This window comes from Melanerpes formicivorus, unplaced genomic scaffold, assembly GCF_026170545.1.
Source record: "Melanerpes formicivorus ecotype bairdi unplaced genomic scaffold, bMelFor1.0.p_v2 SCAF_48, whole genome shotgun sequence".
NCBI lineage: Eukaryota > Metazoa > Chordata > Aves > Piciformes > Picidae > Melanerpes > Melanerpes formicivorus.
In genome coordinates, this window is record NW_027142400.1 from 2,578,198 (window position 1) to 2,594,502 (window position 16,305).

A 16,305-nucleotide genomic window follows, 5' to 3' on the forward strand; every position below is an offset into this window, starting at 1 on the left:
CAGTATTTCAGCCTTCTATGACTCTTCAGAACTAGTTAGTCTGAATTAAGTAACTCTGGAAGAGCAGGCAGGAGGAGAGTTGATATCAGGCTGGTAACTTTTGAGTGTCTTGTTAACTGATAAAACTGACCTACTACCAATAGCAAATGAGGTAGAAATGCCTAAGGGAACTAGGTCTTGGAACATTACAGGTTTTAAATCAGTAATACCATTGCCTGCAATTTGCCCAAATATAATTTGTTTCTTATGGTTGTCCAAATACAGAAGGCTTCAGGGTTGTTTCCAGTTCAAAGTCTGATTTGTGGATAGTTGAACTAGAAGTATAAAGTCTGGGAAGTCAGTATGCCAGTAGGTAACTCTTAAGTGATGATAAACAGTGATATAGGGGACTTTGTCACCCTCATCAGAGCAGAGCACTCAGAGCACTGTAGGGCACAACTCTCCATAACAGTAAGAAAGGAGTCCTCCAGTTGTGTAGTGTTCTGTGTGCCTATCATCTCATTGTTGCCATTCACCACAGCACTCCATCAGGGGGTGGATTATAGACTAGAACACGGCTGTTTGCTGCTTTCAATTAATCCTTTGCCTCCAGTCTAGGTTGTGGTTTTTGCTTTGTTATTGTGGCTTGTTGTTTTGGTGGTGGTGTTGTGTTTTTTTTTTCCCCTGTTGAAAGTTGGAGTGTATATTGGATTGCTATAGTGGGATCCACATGGAGATACAGTGCTGGACAGGAACTACTGAAGCTGCTATAGCATTACATTCCTATCTGAACTGAGGAAATTGCTTCCATGGTGTGACCTTATCTTATGATAGTAGCTCCAGGGGTCCTGATCTCTGTAGGGCCATCTTGCAGAATTGCCGATTAATCTTGCTCCAGTGTGACTTCCATATGTCTAACCCTAGGAAAAGCTGTGCTTACTCGTGTGATTTGAAGTGTTACAATTGCCTGAGGTGGAAAACCTAAGGCAGACCACAAAGCCAGTAGTGTTCTGTCTGTGTTTTTTTGATACGGCATATGGAGAGTGCAGTCTGCCAATTCATGGAGGATATTCAGCATGTGGATAAGTATGATGAGGTCCATGTAAGTGTAGTGCTGTGAAGACTGACAAGAACAGTCTAGTTACAGATGAGAAGCCTATAACTGTCCTGGGGAATTTAAAAAGAGGTGTATTTTTGGGTTTCTGTGTAAACTGGTAGATAATTTTGGGTCCTCAGTATGGCTCTGAGAGTTTGCTTGCGTCATGACAACATGGAGATGTTTTTCACTTGGACAATGTAGCTCTATTGCTGTTCTTGCCTGTACAATCCAGGAGTAGAATTTAGGCCTTCAAATGAATGAGTGCATCATGGCATAATGAAAAGAAATATGATTTTTATTTTCTGGTTTGCTTGCCTTTTTTATAATTATTTGAAAACATCAATAAAGAATAAGTTGGTTCTCTTCTGCAAAGGAACCCAACAAAGCTTCCATTTACAAAGAAGCATATTAGTTACTGGAGTCAGAGGGCCTTTTTATTCATTATTCTGTTATATTCAACTAAAATAAAATCCTTACAATCACAAATGTGGCTTTTTGCTGACAAATATGGGTAAATTGTCCATGGGAAGAAAAGCAAGACAGGATGTCTTACTGTACTGTGGGGCAGAAAGAATGTTTCAGTAGGACAGAAAGCTTTATGAAGAATTTGCATCACTGAAAGTAACATAAAATTAAAACCACAAGAACAGTTGTATGTGTTGCATTATGGAGCCCTAATGCTAGGGATTGAAAAAAGGTGATGAATTTAAGCTTCTAAACTGCATCACCCCACCCCCAGCTTTGTGGCCTGTTAGGAAAGTTGTACTACACTGTCATGGTAACAGTTGTGTTTCTTTAATACCAAACCAAATGTGATCTTTGTCCATTTGAGACTTTACATAGCACAGTCTATCTTATGATCAATTTTTTGTAAATTCAAGTTTCAGAGCTTAAATCCTAATACCTGTGCATTGTGATCCACAACATCAATTCAAAGTGTTCCTTCCATTTCCAAAAAAAAGGTTTTGTAATTAAAAAAATACTTATTCATAAGTATCATTAAAAAGTATCATGTTTTAAAAGCAGCTAGTAAAATATAACCTGAACAATCTGTATTTTGAAATTGATATTTTTTAGCAGAATAAGGGGAGTAATATTGAACTGTGAAATGTTTTGGATTTACTCTGTTTTTTTTTTTTTTAATATATAAAAAGCTGTTATCAACTCTCAACTAATGGAGGGAAGATTTCCTCATTAAAGCTGCTTTACTCTATGTGAACTGGATTTTAAACTGTAGTTGTTGCAACATGTTTTCATTGCTGAAATAGAGAAAGACCACCTTTCAGTTTATTACCGACTCTGTAAGGATTCTTGGCTCTCTTGTTAAGCTTTTACTTCACAGTAAAGTGAAAATGGAAGGAATAAGATGGTATGATGTTTTCTTGTAAATTCATTCCGACTGTTTTGCTTGCACTGATTTTCTACAAGAATAAAATCGATAGCTTAAACTACTACAGTTCTCAGTATCACAGTTGAGAAGTGATGGCGATGTGCTAGCCAATGTTGTAATACCATTTGGTGGTAGTATTAAAACAACCTGTTTTTTCAGTGTTCGTATTTCTTTCCTTTGATACCAGAGTGTAAGCCTTTCCTATGCTGAATAGTTTGAAGTACAATAGCTAGTAAAATTACTATGTTGTGAAATGGAGCAAGCATCGCGGGTAGTTTCTTTTCTTGGTTTTGGTTTAGGTTAACAGAAGTATCTTTACATCTGCAGTTTCTGGAAATTAAAGAACACTGTGAACCTCTGGCCAATACATTTTTTCCCATTGTGTAAAGCATGCTTGCAGATCAGCTTGACTCACTAAGTGGTCACAGTGGTGGCTTCCTTCATGAAGTACGTAGACTATTGCAGTGAATTTTGTGGTGAATTAATCAATCTCTGTGCGCTTTTTTTGATTTGATATAGTTTTATGGTTCCATGCAACCTTAACTTCTGCCTTCAGGCTTAAGAGATTTGTTTCTTGTATATTAATAGGAGATGCTTGAAACCTACTTTGCTTGTTTGTTTCCCAGCAGGAAAGTCTGAGTGCTTAGGCTTTAACTGAATCAAGACCAGCTCTCAGCAGTGGGAGACAATATATTAATCCATTGGAAGCACAGACTTCAGTCTTGTGTGTCCCTGTGGTTTGTGTTGTCAGTTTTTTTCATGTAAACAGGTAGGTAGCAACAGTTCTTCTGCTGTATATATTTTTGTGTTATATACATTTGGAAACCTCATGACAGTTGTGTGAGCTGGGGCTTTTTGTTGGTGGTTTTTGTTCTTGTTTTGGGGTGGTTTTTTTTGAGGTGGTGGTGGGCTGGTTTTGGGGTTGGTTTTGGTATAAGTAATATTTGTATCATTGCATGAAATGGTCAAGTACCTTGTTCTCCTTTGTGTTTTCACGTCTTTAAGTTGATGGTATTAATTTTACAAATTGTTTTCAGTTCCTGGACTTGCTTTAGCTATGAATGGGGATGATATCTAAAAATCAAATAAGTTTCATTCTTATTTCTGCAAGTAAAACCTGCTTATAGCCTTGCTCTTTCTTGTTCTGTCTTCCACACAATTAGAATGGACTGGTTAGCAAGTTCTTCTGAACTCTCTCTGATGGAATTAAGCTACCTGATAGTATATGCAGGCTTGTTGGTTTGTAAATTTGTGATTCATTTTACAATTCTGTTGTATTGGCAAGGAAGGTAAGCAAATGATCTTTCCCTCAGTTGTTTAATGAAATGGAGATTATTTTTTATTTCAAATAACTTAAGAACATGATTAGCACTCATAGGTGGTAGCCAGCTTCCTCAGTCAGCTACAGCTGAATTTGGGAAAGTAGTTTACACAAAGCTGCAAGAGAAGAAAATACCCTCAATCTTTGGAGAGCAGCAGCAGGTAATGCTGTGGAACTCTTCTGACTCGTTCCTCAGAGCAGCTCCAGCTTTATAAATATGAAAGGTAGAGAGGGTCTTTCAAAATTTAGTGTGGAAAAGGGGTATGAATAAGCTTTTTGCTACAGTAACTCTAGACACTGTTAAGCACTATGACTAAGAACTTCATTTAAGTAATTATGTGAATAAATGATGCTGTTTATACACAGAAGTTCATGTTCTTGTCACAATAAATGTTCTTTGTAGGTTTGTGTAGCAGTATAACAAGCCCTTTCTAGCTTGTGATCTAGAAATAGCATGTGAAGGGTGTAGGAGGAGGAAATTGTCTGCTGGAATGATTGGATATGATTTTAGCCTTTTCTGTCTTTTGTCTTGCCCTCCCATCAACAATACATGGGACCTTGAACACTCTATGAAGCAGACTTGCTGTCTTTCAGGAAGATTTTTTTTCCCCTTCTTTGGCCCCATCTTCTAAATTAGGTTTTTTTTCACCTAAGAAGTGCTATGTGCATCCTCAATAGTCTGTGAACCCCAGCAAGAAAGCAGCTAGACTGCACATGACTGTCTTTACATCATTCTTGGTGTCCTGAAGTAAAACAGGTTAAAAAGTGCCATTGTGGTGATAGTTTTGGACTTCACTGCAGAAATCAGAAATTGTGTGAAGATCATTATTTATGTTCTGTTACCAGGCGAAAGGGATGGCTTTGGTCTTTCTTTCCCCCAAACTTGACCAAGATATAATTATATTTGTGTTTCTTATTTCTAGTTATTTTTTTCACTTTGGGCAGTTCACAGTTTAAGGCTGCAGTCCTGTTATGCAAGGTAATATGTGTACAAGTATGGGAAGATATGGGAACTTGGTAGGTGTTCAGGTAAGATCAGAAAAAAGCCAACAGGCCTTGCTCCTTTCCAAATTCATTACCATTTTTAAAAAGTGGTACATGATGTTTGACCTACAAACCAAGGAAGAGATTTGAAACTGAAGATGACCTTTAGTGTTAAATTATTTTTAGTAGAGAAGGGCTTAAAATAAAACTTCCTAAAATTTTGTTTGGGAGCCTAAACTGAATATATGTAGTCTATTAGAGTTTCAATTTGAACTAAGCCATGGTAGAGTGGGGAAAAAAAAGGTAAACTTATTCTTTCAGAGCGTGGAAACTCAGGTGCCCTGTGAAGCACTTATGGACATCTGTGAGAAATTAATCTTTCTCCCATCTATGGCTGAGGGAGTGGGTAGTAGGTATGCTCATTATATCCGTGAGTTTGTACATGTTGCCCGTTACCTTTTTTTAAAAGGTCAGTGCATAACTTGTTGAACCATACCACTAATAACAACCAGTCTTTTCATTGCTGTGAACCAAACCCCAAGAGGATGCATCTACCTCCAAATTCTCCTGTTTCCTTTCTGTTTGTCCCCATACAACGTATTCTGAATACTGGCTCCTGCTGCTTCTCCCGAGGGGCTGCAGCAGAAGGTAGAGAGGTGCTGAAGACTATCTGTAGATTTCTGAGCTTTCCATGTCCTTGTCAGCCTGTGTTTAGCCCTGCCTAACATGCCAGTGAGGGCAAGTGAGAAAATGCTGGCTAGGGTCCTCCCACAAAGAGGATATGGATCTCGAGGGGTAATAGATTGCTGATGGTAGGCAGCTGGGACGCTATGGGCTAAAAGATCTGGCCTCGAGCCTTGCTCTGCAGAATGCAAAGGGAAGGAGGGGTGGAAAGCAGTGATGAGCCTATTGTTACAAATGAGTCAACAACTGGCTGATTGAGGCTGAGCACTCGATTCTCCCTTTGCTCTAACATGCAGCTGTGGAGAATGAAGAAGTGAGGTGGGGGTGAAGCTAGCCCAAGTGCAACTTAGACTTCTAGTGTCCAAAGAGGCAAAGGGCATAAATTAAAAAATCGCATATAATTCCACCTGAGCACAAAAAGCCATGATGAGTGGTGGGGTGTTTAAACACTGCAACAGGTTGCTCAAAGTGGTAGTAGAGTTACTGTCTGCACAGACACTCAAAACCGGATTGGATGTTCTGAGCATCTGGCTCTAGCTGACCCTGATTAAATAGGAGGGCTGGATTACATGATCTCCACATGTCCCATCCAACCTCAACCCTTCTCTGAAAGCTTCTTTAATATTCTGATGTGTTCTTTAGCTGCTGTTTCGGAACACTTGGGAAATAATTACAAATGCCCCTTCTGGGCTTTTATCTTAGAACGCTGCTGCTGTGTAATCATGGCAGTTTTAATTGTATAGGGAAAGCATCCAAGTGTTAAAATAGTTAATTGACTAAGCTCCCTGATTTAGGCAGCAAAAACATAAAACTCCACTCCCCCAACCCAGAAAACCGCAAACCACTCCAAGCCTTAAGACGACTCTCTTTTCCTTTCAGTATTTTTAACCCTTAAACCTATGTTTTATTTCCATAATCACTGATATTTCAATCTACACAGTGATGTCACTAAATATAAGGAACAAATTGAAAACATTGGTTTTTTTTTTTGGTCCCCCTACCACTTCCTTCTATTTTGCCACAAAGTAAATTCCCCAAATTATCCTATGAGTAATGAAGGAAAAGAAAGCCAAGAGCATGGCAGGAGGAACAGCAGAAAGAATCCTGAGAGAGCCCACCAAACTCTGCAGTTTATTTCTTTCAGTCCACAACTAATAAAACATGAGGTGATTTGAACAAACTTCTGCGTATTTCTTTCCTGGGCTGTTCCAGTCCTCCCCTGTTTCATTTTGCATAGCAGTAATTGGCACACAGGGAATTACTAGGAGGGAACATCAAGCTCTGGTGGCTCCTCTTGCAGTGTTGCGTTGCTGAGATCTGCATTTTGGAGCCAGGAGGTAATAAACAACTGCCTTCAGGTTTCCCATTTGGGGATCTTGACTGCTTGCAAGAAAAGGATGTGGATAAGTTTTCATTAAGTGTCCCAAGTGTGTGCATGGCATGCTGGGCAGCCATTAAGTTTATTGATGCAGTGGTTTGTTTTATCTCTTGATATGAAACACTTGAAGCTTCAGCCTAATACTTTGTTTTTAATTCTCTGTGCTCAGACAGTGGAGAATAAGGTAAGGTACTTCTTTGTTGTCTAAAAAATGAAGGATAATAGAAGTAATTTCTGCATGTTGTGGTGTGCAACAGTAACTGTTCTGCTGAGAAGCAAAAGTTTTAATTGTCTTTTTTTCCTGCTTGTACCTCATTGAAATTCAAGGTAATCAGTTACTTGAATTACTTAGGATAATAAAGATAACAAATAGTTACTTATATTTCATATATATAATGATACTTTGTGGAGTAAGTTTTTGCAATGGCTATCCAATATAACAAGGAATTGCTTTCAATAATATGCTCTGGGAATGTTCCTCTTTTCATGTTCATCTTAAGAACAAAACCCCAAGTCCTTTCTATGTCTGATCCATGTCTTTGAATTTTAGAACAGCACTGCCATACTAATACTGTTTAGCTATTGAGTGCACTTGTTTAGAAAGAATCAAACCTTGGAGGTGTCGGAATTTTCCCTGTAAATAAAGGGCTTGGATAGTGTGTTGGGAGAGGAAAGAGAGGCTGGAGTTGCAAACCTCCTATACCAAATCCAGCTTTCTAGCTAAGAATATGAATGGACAGTCACCAGGGTGATCTTAACTCAGCATGAGAGCTTATAAGAGCTTTAGAACTTTAATTTCTTGCTGGATTACTGTGTAAATAGTTAGTACAGACACTTGTACTTAATTTGTGATATCTGTAAGAATTATTGGCTGATTTTTTTCAATGTATGTGCTATTTTGATGTGGAAAGTGTTGTACAGTTGCAGATCTCTTCTTCATATGAGTAAGTTTATTCCTGTAGCTGTACATAAATTTTAGTGCTGGGATATTTTTCCAGCTACTGTGTTTGTAGAACGAGCCAAGGTGGGATTTCCTTGGCCAGTTTGTTTCTTTTGCCAGTCTGTAACTGCTTGTTATCTTAATATGATTATGGTCTAAAGTAGCACGACTACTACTTTGCTAGTAGCAGTAGCCTTTCCTTTCTAATTGCTGAGGACCAAAGGTGAATCAGAGCGCGTGACAAAGACCCACAAGTTGGAAAGCCACAGCACCCCCCATTTCTCCTGTTTAGATAACTTTTATCGTGGTCTAATGTAACAAAGTCTTACTTTAGACATGATAATGGGAATAAGGGCCCAGCACCTTTAGTGGCAGGTATACAAATCTGTGACTGAACTTCGGTAACTAGCTTTGTGTAACTGTTGCGGCTGATCCATCTTCACAGCATTCTGTGCAGGATGACAGCTGGGAACATGCTTCTGAGGTGGGCCCTTGGTGCTGATCTGCTTAGTGTCATCTGGGGACATCGCTGCTCTGGTGCTATGGAATAGCTGCTCAGATTTGTCAGAGTTCACCGGCACTGTTGGACTCTGTGGTAGGTGGATGCATTGCTTCATTGACGAGAGTTGAGAAACTAAAATTCTTGCCAAAATGTGATTTAACTGTATATATAGTAAATGGTGGGGTTGCTGCAATGGGGCCATAAAATGTTGTCCTTGGAATTGTAAATATGAGAGAGCCTGGTGGCCTGGCCACTGTTGTAGCATTTGTTGCATGTGAGCTTTACTGTTGACATTTGCCAACACATATAGCCAGAGACTGATGAAAATTGTATTAATTATGATTTCTTAGTCTTTTCTTCCTTTTCTCTATGCTTGTAAAAATTCCAGGATCAAACAAGCTTCCCCAAACCAGGATGCTTTCTTCTAATGATGTTTGAATTTGTCATATAGTGGTTTTTTGTTGCGTTTGTTTTGGTTTCTTGTTTTCAAAGGAGCAGTCTGTTGAACAGTTAAGATACAACAGCCCAAGTCTGGGAAAGTTTTTGAATGGAATTTAACAGACTTAAAAAAGAAAATGGCTCTGCTCTGAAGATTTTATGTAGTCTGTAATGATATGTAATGTGTCTGGATGGAGAAGTTTGTGTGCATGTGAAGGCAAGAAAAATTAGCTGAGGTGCTTACTTTGTGCATCCATTTGTGTGGTTTGTTGAGAGTCCTTTGTGAGCAGCAGTGGAGGAGAGGAAAATGGTTTTAAAATCTTATGTTGGTATGTTACTTATAATGTTGTTTATTGTTTTAAGAATCTATCATTAAAACTTAGTCTGATAATTCCTCAGCTTCATTAGACTAACTGTGGATGTCAAGCCGCCTGTTACAGGGTTCTTGCATAAAGGTAATGTAACTTAGACTTTCTTTAGGGCAAAGAAAGAAACTGAGCAGACTATAACAAAGTCTCCTTATTGGCAAGAGTAAAGAGAACCCTAACAGAGCATTGAGAAACTGTACTTCTTCTTTCTTCTTAAGTTGCAGCTCAGATGAGATTCAGATAAAATGAAGGAAATGTAAGCAAAGAGTCTCCCAAATCTGGGGGAAGGGAAGAGTTGTTAATGTATGAGGAAAATAAGTATGCAGATTTGATCAAGAAAACTGTTACAAGAACATTGGAAATCAAGAGTGTTTGGGTTTTTTTTTTATTTGTGGGGTGGTGTGTTTTGTTTTTTAAACTAGCAGTTATCTTTTTAATATTGCAGTCTCTTCATTTGCCTGTCTGTCTGTTATATGAGGAGTATGTAATTTCCAAACTGATACAGAGTTTACCTGGCAGCACATAGCTAGTGAAGCACACACAAGAGGTGTTGAGTAACAGTAAAGGTTCAGCTAGTGAGGGACAGGAACTAGCAAGGTTTTCAACCTTTGCGCTGTTTTGACAGCATCTGTGATACTAATGAGGCATTTAAATGGAAAAGGGTCTTGTACACTGTTCTTAAGGCAAATCTGTTCTAAAGAGTAGATTCAAAGAAAATACATGTATTTTACGGAATTACGTTACCCCTAGTTTGGATACTCATCTTGAATCTTCTAATGGTTGTAACTTGATTTGTAGGTTGCTTGAAATTGTATTCATAGGTGTCATTTATTGGTGGCACTGCCATTGCTCTGTGTGGCTATGGTACAGTACTGTTCTTTCTGGATACTTTTGGCTTTAACACAACTCTTTTTGGCTCTTGGAAAAAGTCTCACATTGGTCAAGCATAAAAAACCTTGACAGAGAAAGACGCATTTGGAACTCCAGGTTGATGTACTTTCTCTCATTGGTTTATTTTGCTGTTTGTTTGAATGGTGTGCCTGAGCTGGGCTGTGCTCAATCTGGACTTCATGAGCTTGGTACTTAATGGTTAGGAGACAAATGATGTTTTAATTCTATTGTTAGTCTTTTTCTTTTTTTTTTTTTAATTCTAAAGCATGAGGAGAGTAGATTTAGAATAGATGTTAGAAAGAAGTTCTTCACCATGAGGGTGGTGAGACACTGGAACAGGTTGCTGGGGGAGGTGATGGAAGCCCCATCCCTGGGTGTTTTTAAGGCTAGGCTGGATGCGGCTCTGGGCCACCTGATCTAGTGTGAGGTGTCCCTACCCATGACAGGAGGGTTGGAACTCGATGATCCTTGAGGTCCCTTCCAACACTGACAATTCTGTGATTAAGTATAGGGGAGAATATTTCATCTGAGTAGTCTTTTTACTCCATTGAAGTAGGTGGTTGGGACTCAGAGAATGTTTTCATGATTACCTGCCATCTTGAACTTTACTGGAAATTCTCTTGCTTTGTTTGGAAAATGTAACTTTTTTGAGGATGAGCATTTATTTTGATGACTTTGATCTGAAAAAAAAAGTAGTGAGCTTGTATATACTTAAAGCTTAATAATGCTTTTCCTCCCGAGTAAGTATCTTGAAATGGAAGGTTAAAGTACAAAACAAAACCAGCCAAGGATGAACCAATTTTTGACACTATATGATTAGCCTACAGAACTCACTGATCTGAAGTAACAGGATTTTTTTCTGCTCTTGGCCTCAAGATAATTGCTTCTAGAGTTAGCACAAGTGTAGAGGAAAGAAGAATTATGCTTAGCGTGTTCTGGAACTGACTCCCCACCGCACCCCCCGCCCCCCCCCCCCCCCCCCATCTTTTTCCTGTAATGGTTGTATGTTACTAGAAAACTTCCAGCTCTATCTGCTGAAAACAAATACTGCTAGTCTGGAATGAAATTATGACAGGATGTCTGCCTGTGCTGTAGGCCATGAGTCTGTCTAGTGTGTTGTAAAGAATGTTTAGTGATGGAAAAGATTCCCAGGAATTAGATTGTGCCTAGATTCATGGATGTATATTATAGCATTTTTGATGTGTTTTGAGACTTTATTGTAGGAAATGCATTTGTATGTGTTTTTAATTGGTTTCTATTTGACACTTTTTGGGAAACTTCTAAAGGCAGTAGTACAAGAGCTTGCAAAACAATGGGAAGCAGGATTCTTCACAGAACTGTTTATAATGTTAAGGTGGTTGTACATAGAGACAAAGGTACCTTGAGAAAGTAGTCACAATCTGAGGCAAAAACTTGGAAAGTGTATGCAGGCTTCAGGTAAAAGAATCTTCTAATGAGTCTTTGCAGCTGTAAGAATGACTATTGTCATACACCAGAAGCAATTTGCTTCTTATGTAGACTTGGCCTTTAATTCCATATTCCCAAGTCTTGTGCTTTCTATAAGAGGAAGCAACAAGTTCCTTACTTTGTTACATTGCTGGGAAACATGTTTTGTGAATCTAAATCTTCAGTTATCCTGCTTCTTCTGTGAATACTTCTATAAAAGCAAAACAATGCTTTAGATAGCAGTGAATATGAAGTTCTGATTCTGAATAGTCTGACAAGTCTGACTTTTTCCAAACTTGTTTTTCCTCAGACAGTCAAATTCTGTAATATTTATTAAGTACAGATGTAGAAACTGGAATGCACTTTAGTATACCTAGAAATACTAGTGCAAGTGTTTTGGTGGTTTGGTTATACTGAAATTATTTGCCTGTGTGGCCTTTTCCTTCCAGATTCCATTTACACGTTTCAATTGTTGTGTCTTTTTTTTCCTATTGCAGAATTTAGCAGCACCTCATGCCAACCCCCCCTATCTCCCTCACTTTTCCCAGACTTCAGGGTGTTTGTCATGGAAAAGACAATATAAACTGTGAAGTATATACAATTAAATTAGTGAATTTAAACGTATCACTTCATTAAACAAATGGACATTGTTTATTGTCTTTCTTTGCATTCTGATTAATAATGGTGAGAGAGTTGCCCTTACACCCTCTTTTGCTTTGAAGTAATGATTTTAAACAAAGCTGGAGACATCATTTAGAATGGTGCAAAAATTCACTTAATGTTAGTGAGAGGTTGAGATCTGTGTGTGAATGAGTTTCTTCAAGGCAGTTGAACGTTAAAATAAACTACTATCATATCACTTGTGGTTGTTAGCTTCTAGAATTTAGGGCAGTGTGCAAAAGTACTCAGCACTGGTTAGGCCACACCTTGAGTACTGTGTCCAGTTCTGGGCCCCTCAGTTTAGGAAGGACATTGAGACACTTGAACATGTCTAGAGGAGGGCAACGATGCTGGTGAGAGGCCTTGAGCACAAGCCCTATGAGGAGAGGTTGAGGGAGCTGGGATTGTTTAGCCTGGAGAAGAGGAGGCTCAGGGGTGACCTCATTGCTCTCTACAACTACCTGAAAGGTGGTTGTAGCCAGGAAGGGGTTGGTTTCTTCTCTCTAGCAACCAGCACCAGAACAAGGGGACACAGTCTCAAGCTGCACCAGGGGAAGTTTAGGCTCGAGATGAGGAGAAAGTTCTTCACGGAGAGAGTCATTCGTCATTGGAATGTGCTGCCCAGGGAGGTGGTGGAGTCACCATCCCTGGACGTGTTCAAGAGGAGATTGGACGTGGCACTTGGTGCCATGGTCTGGTCATGAGGTCTGTGGTGACAAGTTGGACTCGATGATCTTTGAGGTCTCTTCCAACCTTTGTGATACTGTGAAAAGTAGCTCTTTTCTACCTATGTTTTACAGTATGTAGTGGTCAACTGGATAAGATAGGTGAGCAGGAAATGTTTTATGTGGGTGAGATAATTTCCATAAAAATTATTTGAGCTTTGGATGTAAGCTTAGATAACTTGGGCTAGACTAGAAAGAGTTTCTTGTGGAACTGAGATATCACAGTATAGCTAAGGTTGGAAGAGACCTTGAGGATCATTGAGTCCAACCTATCACAGGTGGTAGAGGGCAATGAGGTCACCCCTGAGCCTCCTTTTCTGTTTCTAGTACCACAATGCTTGATTTCATCATTGAATTTATAATGTTCAGAGCCATGCTTGAAGTTGCATTTTGTTTAATTTGCCAGCTTCCTCTATACTCTGTGTTCAGAATTTCCTGTGAGGATTATTTTGTTAAAGATCAGCTGCATTTTAAAATTGGATTAGCTAACATTTTTGGGATTCTTGAGAAAACGGTTTTCCTGTAATTATGAATAATAAGCCTCTTGAAGTGCTTTGGTGGTTTTTGTTTTGCTTTATTTACTAGTCTCTGACACCTTTGACTCTAAGATATTTTTTCTAATAATTGCAGAAGATTAGGTAAAGAATTTTAAGGCAGGCAGTCCCTCTGCTTAGAATTCAAGTCTGGATTCACTGAGAGTCATCACAGATGAGTTCTACCAGAAACTGGTTTATGTTGAAAGTATTCTTCACACACTTGTCAGTTAGCAGAGCAGACAGACTGTGATTTAAAGACTATCAGTTGCTATTCTGCTAGGCTTTTGAAATTTTATTAGCTCTCTGAGGATCTCTCTGATTAACAGAGTGAAAAAGAATAGCATCCATGCATAGGTCTTTAAAAAACAAACCCCAAAAGACAAACAAACAAAAAACAAATGGAAAATAGCCTTAAAAGATGACAGCAGCAGTAGATAATAGATGAAGAGGCTTTGGTGTTTTCAGTTGGTTTAAGATTTGTTTCTGAGAGATCTTGCAGCAGGTTTTTCTTGGAAGCTTACCGTGGGAGGAAAAGGGGAATTTTTAGGTCACTAGGAGATCTTTTTTTGAGGACTGCATGCTTTGGCCAGCATGATTTGCAGATGCCATCATTGTATTAATCACAATCCTTGTTAAGATTTGTTATGCATAATTAAAATTTAGTTTCCTGGTCATAGCAGGGCTGAGAAACATAATGAATAAGTTCTCTTTTGGGTGTATATGATTTGACATTACTTCTTGTAACAGGTGAGCCAATAACTTCTGTGCTGCCCAACAAAAGTAAAATAAGTGTAAAATAAGAAATGTAGGAAATCTGGCCTGATGAAAGTAGCGTTCCATGAAATCAGAGTAATCAGAATGCAAATATAAGCTGGTTTTGATAGTTGTCTCTTTAAAGCATGTATAAACCAATTCTATAAAAGTAAATTACCATTAGTTTTAAATACTGTAGTTATCATGGCATGTCCCAGAATATTTGATCTGAATATTTTTCTCCTATGATAGATAGAACTTCTCCTTTGTAAACAGAGCCAGAAGTTTCAAAAAAGAATATTGTTGACCCACTTCCTCCACATGGGACTGACATGTGCACCTCAATCATAGACTTCCCCTGAGCAGCAGTGAAAAGATTAAGTACACTTTATCCTGTGATTTTCTGATTGTCTTTTGATCTTTCCTATTCTTTAAAGGCTACTACTAAAAATGTAGAAATGGATCCCACCTGGTGGTCAACTTCATAGATGCAGTAACCTTTTCTCTTTCCTGCACCCATAGACAAGAATCCAAACTGGAACTCACAATGCAGAAGCAGCAACTCACAGTGAGCTTGAACTGCATGTCTCTTAGCTGTTGTCTTGTAACCAAGTCTTTCAAAGCTAAAGATATCTATTGATTTCTAAAAGAGGCTTTAGATTTCTTGCACTTCAAATGACTTGGCACTGGATTTTGGTAGCCCACTGAGAGCTGTAGATAGCAAGAGTAAGTCAAAGTACAAACACTTTGTTTTTACCACTGCCTCAGGCTGAACCTTAAAGCCATTTTGCCAGCCCATATGCCGTGATTCAAAATAACACTGTTAACTTTCAAAGCAGTAATAATTGAACTTAGTGTCACTTAAAAATCATCTTTCCTCTACTGCACTGAATTACCTTTCTGCTGTTTTTTTTTTTAATAGTTGAAATTGAATCTCTCTTAAAGTTTTTATTCTCCCATCTGTGCCATATGTATTAGACTGAATATTAATTTGATTCAAACTGTGGTTGTATAGTTACTAAAAGCGCTACCAGTCCCTGGCTTCTTGACTACTCCAAACTATGTTGATACTACATTATTATTTATAAATATTCCCATTCTCATCTCTTAATGCCTTCTTTCCTATTTAAGATATATAAATTGTCACATTGTGCAGGATGGAATATATCTCAGAACTGATTTCATGAAAGCATTCGCTAGCAAGCTTGCCAAATTGAGTTCCCTGGACTGGGATGGTGTTTGTTTGATCCTGTAAGACACTTGAATGGCTAGACTCATTGTTGAAATAAATGGATTTAAGAAAAGTTATGGGAAGTTAAAAGGATAGACCAATGTAATACTCAGCTTACCATTTACTTCTGCTATTAGGTGTCTTGCAAACTAGAACACGGGAAGTACACAATCTTCACAATTCATCTCATGTGTACAGGTGTTCTTTTCCAGTAACATCAAAGTGATTTTTGGTTATGCTTCTGATTTTCTAGTTCAGACAGGAAAAGAAGGAATATTGTGTACTATGCAAGCCAAAAACAGTTTTACTTTTTGTTCAATACTTTTTACAGAATAGAGCCCTTAAAGGTTATGGTGAAATCTGGTTTAATTGTTTGGGAACAGAGTGGCTTGTGTATCAGAACAAGCCTTTTGTCTACATGAGAATATCATGCCATAATGACTAAAATAAAAACACCTCACAGGTGTTTTAACCAGTGGGCCAGATTGCTTGGAGAGGTTGTGGTACCTCCATCCTTGGGGATGTTGAAAACTCAGCTTTTGCTAACCTGATCTAAAGTTGAAGCTGGCCTGCTCTGAACAGGAGGCTGGGCTAGATGACCTCCAGAGGTGTTTTCCAACCTCGTAGTCTCTGGGATACTGCACTGTGAAGAGCTTGCAAAGGGCAGAAAATACCCATGAGCAGAATGCTCAGTGTTTTCTGTATCTTTTCAGATGTTCTGTCCTGCTTGCTTATATCCAAGTAGGGATTTTTTTTTCCCTATCCATCTTCATCTGTTCTGTTTTGTGTATGATCTCAAGGTGGTCTTTGCAGCTGATTTGCATTAGATCTATGCAAAGATGATGAATGCTTATGCAAATATAGGGCAAAATTTGAAGTAGTTAAAATACCAAACTTGTTTTTACACAAGGAAATCCAGGTTTTAAATATCAATGCTGCTTTTATTTTTGTACAGAAATTAATATTTGAATGTTTTGCCT

General features: G+C 38.5%; 1 protein-coding gene across 9 annotated transcripts in view; it reads left to right on the forward strand.

Annotated features, from left to right (window-relative positions):
- Positions 1-16,305, forward strand: part of TRAF3 (TNF receptor associated factor 3) — a 74,517-nt gene that overhangs the window by 12,532 nt on the left and 45,680 nt on the right. For 3 of the 9 annotated variants that reach the window (XM_068160156.1, XM_068160163.1, XM_068160164.1), the window contains exons 4-6: positions 3,095-3,237; positions 7,005-7,019; positions 8,221-8,370. The exons of 4 other annotated variants lie outside the window; for them this stretch is intronic. The gene's annotated coding sequence lies outside the window, so the exon portion shown is untranslated. The remainder of the gene's footprint in view (positions 1-3,094; positions 3,238-7,004; positions 7,020-8,220; positions 8,371-16,305) is intronic. 2 more of the 9 variants (XM_068160159.1, XM_068160157.1) reach the window with 2 other exon arrangements.